The sequence below is a fragment of the Macaca mulatta genome, chromosome 1, assembly GCF_049350105.2.
Source record: "Macaca mulatta isolate MMU2019108-1 chromosome 1, T2T-MMU8v2.0, whole genome shotgun sequence".
Lineage (NCBI taxonomy): Eukaryota > Metazoa > Chordata > Mammalia > Primates > Cercopithecidae > Macaca > Macaca mulatta.
In genome coordinates this window covers 238115998-238124655 of record NC_133406.1, presented here as the reverse complement: position 1 = coordinate 238124655, position 8658 = coordinate 238115998, and positions in this window count along the sequence as shown.

The window sequence follows — 8658 nt, the reverse complement described above, 5'->3', positions numbered from 1 at the left end:
TTGTCGGTTACCTAAGAAGCCCTGGGTGGGGGCTGGCAGCTCTGGGACTCTGGATCTGGAAGTCCATTCTCTTGTCCCACTGGCCTGCAGATGCTTGGCCCTTACTGTGGCCCTGGCCTTGTTGCACTGCCCCTGTGCCAGCACCTCCCCATCTGGTGCCCTAGCTCTGTAAGCACTGTCTGGCCAGGGTGGGGGGACCCTCCGTCTATGAGCCTCTGTCATCCGCGTGTGGGGGCCAGGGAGATCACAGATGTGGGCTCAGGTCCCAGGCCCCAGTGATCATTTCTCTCTGAGCCTTGGATCCCAGCCCTTCCCTTGACATGCCCCCAACCCCTACCCTAACTCTTACAGGGGATGCTGGCCTTTATCAGCACTCTATTTGGGGTGTGGTGCCGAGTGGGGCTCCCATCCCCCCACCCCCATTACGGTGGGCCAGCTGTCTCAGGCAGGGGCTTCCAGCCCAGCGTTGGGACCCTCAGCAGTGACCAGCAGGGAGGACCCATGCCTGGGGCACTCCGACAGCCACGGATGGGGGTCTCCCGGGACCTGCTGCAGCACAGTGGACATGGCACCACCGTCACAGATGGAGGGAAGGGAGGGGAAGGCCTGGCCAGCTTAGGCAGAGGTCAGGCTGCCAGCCCAGCAGGGCAGGAAACACCCTTTTTCATTAAGTGGTCTCTGTGTGCTGGGTACAGGGCTAAGAGTTCTGCTGGTCCCGCGGTGGGGGAAGAGGGATGGGAGGGGCTCTGGGAGTCTGGGCTTCATCCTCTGGTTGACCCCCAGGTCTGGCAGAGACCTTCAGCCTCTTGTCCCCACCCCCGGACTGAGATGCATCCTGCCTCCAACCAGGGGAGACTCTGGCTTCTGGAGGGCAGCCACCCTCTGGACTTGAAGGTGCCCAGGGCAGGTTCCAGAAGGTCCTGCTTCCCCCCAACACCCCGACCCAGCCCCTGGAGCCCCTGGGGCTGTGTCCAGCCTCCTGCTCAGTGGCCCTCAGCCCACTGGGCTCCAGTCCCATCAGGCAGCTCCCCTGCCCTGGAGCCACCCTCAGAGCAGAGTGGCAGCCACCCTCAGCCCTCCCTCACCTGTGGCTCCTACGTGAGGTGTGGGGGAGGGAGGGGAGCCTGGCACTGGTGCCTGTGTCAGGGCTTGGGGCTGGCACCGAGTCTGTGTGCTGCCCCAGGCATCCACCTACCTCCCCTGCCTGGAGGGGCATTTGGGCTGGCGCCCGCTCTGGGTGGGTTCCCACACCCCACCCCCCCCCACACCCCCCACACCCCCCCCCCACACCCCCCCCCCCACGGACATTCATCCTGCACAAAAGGCGCGTGCGCGGCAACAAACTCATTCGCCACGGGCTGCCTGGGCTTTGTGTGCTGAGCTCGGGCCTCAGAGGCCATCTGGGGAGCAGTCGTCCCAGCGGGCGGCAGGGCCCCCTCCAGGCTGCCTTTGAGGCCCAGGAAGCAGCCGAGGCTCCCTGAGCAACTGCGCTGGAAACCGCACACATCTGGCCTGTTCAGAACCTTCCAGTTCCCACAGCCTCCTGGCCGTCCCCTGCATGCTCTGGTCCTGGCATGGCACTAGGCGCCAGGAGGGTACCAAGGCAGGCGCCTGCCTCCCTGCCCTACCCCTGATGCAGGCTATGTGCACACGGCCCAGTGGGGAGAGCTGTGGGCACAGGGTTCAAATCTAGGGAGTGCCCCTCAGTAGGTGGGCCCTCTGGGGCTGTTTCCTCACTGTGCAATGGAGCTGATAACGGTCCCACCCAAGGCCTGTGCTGAGGACGGAGAGTGGATGAGGCATGCGCAGTGGCCTCAGCAGGCAGACCCCCGCCCCAGGCACTGCCAGGCTCTGCTTCTGCTCACCTTCTTCATTCGGTTTCCTGGGTGGGCGACCCCTGCCCGTGTTCCAGGCTTCCTGGGAACTGGCTGGGGGTCAGGGAAAGGCCAGCTGGCTGCCGGCAGCTATGCTTAGAGCTGGTCCCACCCCTGCTCGGTGGGGATGGGGCAGCTGTGGTCCTGCCCCCGTCTCAGGACTCTGAGCAGCTTCTGCCTGGCCTGTATGCAGTAGGTATGGCCTGTATGCAGTAGGCATGGCCTGTATGCAGTAGGTGCTGAGTAAGTGAGCACTTGCCTTGAGGCCCTCAGCCCTGAGCATCTCCAAGTCTGATCTCAGCCCTGGACCTGGCTTGGGTCTGCCCAGCTGTGGGTGCAGCCACGTGGCCTGGGGTCGGCGGGGGACTGGCAGCCCCCAGCAAACTCTTCTGCTGAGCACACCCTCCCCCAGAGGGCCAGAGGCCAGGACAACAGCGGACCAGGGCTCCAGGACAGCCTGCCTGGCGTGGTGGGCATTTCTGAGTCTGGGCAGTCGGATGGGGTAGGGGGCATGGAGCCGGGTGTCCGAGGGCTTTTCCACTCAGGAGACCGTTCCTGGCCAAGGGGCCAGAGCTCAGCAGACAGGGCCTCTGCAGAGGCGCCCCTGCCCCCAGCCATGCTGGGGGCGTCCTTGAGAGGGTGTCCTGCAGACCCAGAGATAATCCGGGCTTTGAGAGGCTGTGAGAGGCTGGCCCGAGGACTTTCCCACAGCCCCACAGAAAGGGCCGGCAGCCAGCTGCTCACCCACAAAAGGCTCCCGGCCATTCATGGCCTCAGGCAGGCGGGGCTGGCAGAGAGGCAGCCACAGCCTACCTGGCCACCCCCAGCAGGACTTTCGTGATAGGGAGGCAGTTCCCTGCTGGCCATGGGGGCGGGAGGTCTGCAGGGCTGGGGGCATAGGGGCAGTCTTGTGCAACCACCCAGGCCAGCTGCCACCCCCTCTTTTTTGGCCCGAGACTGGCACCCTTCCTGGGCCCATCATTTATCATGGGTGCCTGGGTAAAGGATGGCTTAGGAGGACCCTGCAGGCACCCACTGCCGTGCCTGACGTCGTGCCTCCACCGTCAGACCACCCATCGCTTGCCCCCACACTCTGGCCTTGAGTCCCCGGGGCTGCACCTTCCTTGCTTCCAAGTCTGGCCTGCATGGCTCTCACACCCTTTGCATCCATCCTCTTGCCCACTCAGCAGCCCACCCTGTCACTCAGTGCAGGGGGCAGGAGAGGGACATGGTGGGGCAGCGAGCTGGGCAAGGCCTCCTCCCTGGACCTGTCTCCTCATCTGAGGTGTGGGACAGCACTGCCGCCTCCCAAGGCTAATGGAAAGACCCCCGAGGGCGGCTGGTTAACGAATAGCAGGTTTGGAGAAGCTGGGGCGGGGGGCTGCTCCCCAGAATTAACTGCCCAGAGCACCTCCAAGGATGACTTTTTAATATGAGAGCCAGCCCAGGGGAGGGAGGAGGAGTCAGGGGGCTTCCTGGGGGAGGTGGCCGCTGGCCTGGATTATCAGGAAGCGCAGGAGGAGGGTGGGGGCCTCCTGGAGCAGTGGCCCTGGCCTCCCTGTGCAGTGACTGCTGCTCAGCCTCTTCCCTGGCCCTTCTGTCTCCCTGTTGCTTCCACAGCTGGAGCTGCTTCTGCGGCCTCTGTCCTCACCCCTAAGGGGGCCAGGCCTGGGCAGACGCCTGGGCTGGGGCTGCTCCTGGCCAGACGGGAAGACTGTGAGACGGAGGACAGGTCAGGTGGCCGGAAAGCTGGGAACAGGGAGGGAGCAGGTTTGAGGGAGGGACTCAGGGGCAGGCGCCTCCTCCGGGTCAGGCCCCACGTGTCCCCCGGCCACGCCTGCCCACACCCCGCTGCTGGAGGCCGGTTGGAGGGCGGCGCGTCCCTATCCCAGCCCAACCCGGAGCTAGGGGGCGGGGGCCATGCGTCTTCCGGCCCTGGCCGCCAATTGGCTGCCGGGCGTGGGAAAGGGTGTACCACCGCCGGGCGCCCATAAAGGCGCCTCCACCACCTGCACCGCCGCCGCCGCCGCCGCCTCCCGGCCGGCCTCCGACCCGCGCGCTCGGTGAGGCCGGTGCTCCAGAGTGAGGAGCGTGGCGGTGCGGCGGCAGCGCAGGGCGCTCGTGCCGGGCCGGGCAGGCTGGTGGGCGCTCCTTGCCACCTTTCTGCTTTCCCTGCTGTCCGAGAAGTTCCTGCGGTGCCAGCCCAGCCCCCAGCTGGGGACAGAGCAGGAAACGTCCCCGGCGAGCCTGGCGGGGGTGGCGGCAGGGGTGTCTGTCGCCTGCGCTGGGCAGGACGCGCGTCCCACCGGCCTCCCGCTCCGCAGGCCTCACCAGCCGCCTCACTCCGCAGCCCAGGCCTCCGAGAGCGCCGCGGATGGACCTCAGGGAAGGCCTGGCGCGCCGCCTCCGGGAAGCCTTCCGGCGTTCCCCCTGCACCGAGTACTGGGGAGCCTCAGACCACGGTGAATGAAGAGCGACGGGCCGGAGAGACCTCGGCCTCTGCCCAGGAGCAGCGTCCAGCAACCCGGCCTACAGGGGACCGGTGGACGCCCTGGTGGCCACTTTGCCAGACCCCTCATCTCCCAGAGAACCAGAGGGGGTTTCCGTTCCCCTCCTGCTTGGTGCCCAGCGCCAGGGCGGGGCGGGGGCTGAGCAGCCCCTCCCATGGACGGAGCGGCCAGTCTACGTGTTGGAGGAGGGGCTCTGGGGAAAGGGGGGTGTTAGGCAGGCGGTTGGAGGCAGCGGGAGGTGGGGAGGCGCCTGGTGGGGAGGGGCAGGTGTGTGGGGAGGGCCTGGGCAGCGCCTCCCCAGTCAGGCCCTGCAGCTGTACCCCGGCTCCATTCAGCCTGGGAAAGGACTCCACGGTTTATGCTGAAGTGGTGGTGGGCTGGGTGAACGCTGCGCAATGGAAGAGCATGGTCCTGTGCTGACTGCCCCGGGGTATGGGGCTGTGGTGGCACTGGGGGGGATGCGGTGTGTCATTTGAGCAATGGCGGCCAACTGTGGCGTGCAGGCCTTGGAGCTGCCCCTCCGTGGAGCTTTAATAAAGGCACTGGCCCTGCAATTTCTTCCTGAGTTTCTGGCCCATGGCTTGGCCGACTGCAGCCCCTGAGATTAGAGGCCTCTGCTCAGGACATGGGCAGGGAGCTTGGGGCTCCCCGGGCTGGGGCCCTGCCCCTCTGGCCTCTCCCCTGGCCCCTGCTGGAAAGCCCCTCAGGGCTGCTCTGAGCCCGGGACAGCTCCTTCCTGCCCACAGCAATCTGGGGGAGCCCCGGTTTGCCCAGTGCCCCTGTGAGCCCCGCTGTGTGTCAGCCACCTGTGGGAGTGTTCGCCAGTCACCTCCCAATAACCCCGGGAGGCAGAGCGACATGACCTCATTTTAGAGATGACCAAGTGGGGGCTCCTGCACTCTGGGACCATGACAAGGACACAGGACATGAGAGTGGGGGCTGAGGCCCTGCAGCAGCAGGGGATGGCCTTGGACTGCGATCCACCCTGACCATGGCTGCCCCGCCCCCACGGACTCACCTGGCCCCTCATCAAACCCCATGTATTCCCCCAAATAATTTATTCTAGTGTCTGGGTCCAGCCCAGTGTCCCTCACTGACAACCAGACCATGGAGGGCAGCCCTTGTGTTTTCCCAGAGGGAGGGAAGGGAGGAGGAGGCGGATTCTTAAAGGGCTGCAGCGGGTGTGGTCGCAAATGCACACCCGGGGTTAGGCATGCAGGTGATGGCACAGGGCGCCCAGGTTCTGGGAAGCCGCATCTGCGGCGGGGGAGGCAGGGCCTGGATTTTGCTGCCCCCTGGTGGCTTGCGGCCTGTCCAGGCAAAAGGCCTGGACCTGCAGCCCCTGTGGCTCAGAGGAAGAGACAGAGGTCTGAGGTCTCCCACCAGGAAGTCTCAGCAACCAGGACAAATTCAGAGGTGGAGGGTCCCTGGGCCCTGCCCCAGCTCCCGCAGGGCGGCCCCCACATCCTGGCCTGCTGCCAGGGATCGCGGCCACAGCCCTGCACCGGCCAGGGAAGGCCCAGGCCTGGGTGGGCCTTTCCGCAGGATCCTGGAATGTTGCTTAGGGGAGGCTGAGACCAGACTGGCAGTCACCTGTCTGGGAAAGCACCAGGCCCTGCGGAAGTCCCCATGGTGACAGTCACGTCCTGGCCACGTGGGCGGGTGTGGGGGAGGGAGGGCAGGGAGGCGGAAGTCCTGGTATTCTCCTGCAGACTGGCACGGGCAGGACCTGAGCCGCCCAAAGTCATGAGTCGCTGCCACTGCTCCTTCTGTGCCTGGTGCAGCCCCAGCCCATGGAGTCTGGGCCACCCCGATCCAGTACCCACCACTTCACAATTGGGGTTCTGGCTTCCCCGCTGTGAGCCTGTCTCTCCTCCGTGGGAGGGGCCAGCCTGGGCAGCCATCCCTGTGCCCACTGCCCAGCATATAGTGGGTGCCTCATAAATGTGGGCTGAGCCTACCCCTGAGGCCCCCCTCACTGGCAGGCATACAGCAGGTGCCTCATAAATGTGGGCTGAACAGAACCTACCCTGGGGGCCTCCACTTCACTTTGATGGGAGCAGAGAACCTTTGCCGGGCAGTGGCCACTCAGTGCCTGGGACAGGTGCCCCTTTCTCCCACCCTGGCCTATCTCGGGGCATCTGAGGGAGGGCAGGGCTGTGCCCCCCACTTCACACTTGAGGGTCTGGCTGCCCCACCTGTGACCTTGTCTCTCCTCCGTGGAAGGAGCTGCGCCGTCTTTTTCACTCTCCACGATGACCATTCAGTGAGACAAGGTGACAGCGGCTCCTGCGTTTAAAAAGGAACCGTCCGCGTGGCTGCTGCCGGCAGGCCCCGCACTCGGGCAGTGAGGCTTCGGCCCTGAGAAGGCCCCGACCCCACAGGCCTGGCCCTGGCTGAGGGGGAGTTGGAATCCCCGGACTGGGGCAGCCCCTCTGCACCTGGGGTGGTGGAGCAGGAGCTTGGCTGCCGGCGGGGTTTCCTCCCAGCTCTGGGAGCCACTTCGCTGCAAACGCTGTGACTGCAACCTCTGCCTCCCAGGTTCAAGCGATTCTCCTGCCTCAGCCTCCCGAGTAGCCTCCCAGGTTCAAGCGATTCTCCCAGGTTCAAGCGATTCTCCTGCCTCAGCCTCCCGAGTAGCCTCCCGAGTAGCTGGGATTACAAGGCACCCAACACCATGCCCAGTTAATTTTTGTATTCTTCCTAGAGACGGGGTTTCACCATGTTAGTCAGGATGGTCTCAAACTCCTGATCTCAGGTGATCCGCCCACCTTTGCCTCCCAAAGTGCTGGGATTACAGGCATGAGCCACCATGCCCGGCCTAGGTGACTTTTCATGGTGAGATAACGCACAGGCATGGTGAGCAGCGTGGCAGAGGACCCGTGTGCAGGGCCCTGTCTCCCGCCAGAGACCCCTTCATCTGGGAAACCTCTGCTGCAGGACAGGGACGCCGTGTCGTCAGGACGCAGGGTCTCTCCAGGGCACCCGGGCCTCCTTGGAGCCTCTTTACACTCTTTGGCTGCGGGCTTTCTTCTCTGTGGTGAAAGGTATATGACGTTTTATTGACCATTTCAGCCACTGGCAAGTGTGCAAATCAGTGGCTTTAGTCCCTTTGTAATGCAGCTGGACCCCACCCTTTCCCGATTCCCGCAGGCCAGGGCTGAGGGCGGGGAGGGGCCTGTGCAGCAGCCTGAAGCCAGCTTTCCAATGGCAGGGCTCCCTTCTGGGAAAGCCATGGGTCCCCTGGGGCCAGCCTTCCCCCAGCAATGGTGGTTCACACGTCTCTCCATCCCACTTTTGGTGCAAAAGCCACACAGGCAGATGCAAACACAAACAATGCAGACGTGGAGGAGGGAGAAAGTGAAAGTGGCTTCGGAGCCCCTCCAGCCACCCTCTGGGGACACCTGCCCAGCGTTCTTCAGACACAAGCACTCGCGGAGGCCAGGAAGAGGATGAGGCAGCAAGGTCCTGGGGGCAGAGGGACGAAGCTGTGAGGACATAGGGAGCAGGTACCGTCTCAGGCCCAGGAGGGAACCAAGCCCACCTGCCCCTGCATTTGGACTTCCAGCCCCCAGAACTATGAGAACATCGCGCTTCCATCTCTTGGACCCCCAAGTCTGTGGCCCTTTGCTTTGTTTTGATACCCCAGCACCATGAACCCCTTCCCAACCCCTCCCCAGCCCTGGGCCCATCTTCCTTGACCTCTCTCTCCCTGCAGATTAGATCTGTCTGTCCCAGAATTTCACCTGAATCACAAAGTGTGGCACCTCGGGGCCTGGCTCCCCTCACGTGGCCTCATGTCTGCACATTCGTCCACCATGCAGTGTGTGTCCACGGTTGCCAAGTAGCATCTCATTGTGTGGCTCTAGCCCAGTGGGTTAATCTGTTCACCGGCTGGTGGGCGTGGCAGTGGTTTCCAGCTCTTGGTTGTCACAGAGAAAGTGAGTGTGAACTTCTGCACACACGTTTTGCTGAGGACAAATCCTTTCATTTCACTTGGTTACTAGGAGTGGAGTTGCCGGGCCCTAGGGAAGGTGTGTGTTTCTCTCTAAAAGAATTGGCCAAACCGGTGTCCAAAGTTGTACCATTTTAGGCTCCCGCCAGCAGCACGTGGGAGCTCGAATTACTCCGTGTCCTTCCCACACTTGGTGTGGTCAGAGCGTTTCCTCTCCATCACCGTGACGGGCGTGGAGTGGAATCTCACGGTGGTTTTCACGCCGTTTCCCAAATGACTGTGGACGCTGACCACCCTTTTGTGGCCGCGGGGGCGTGGA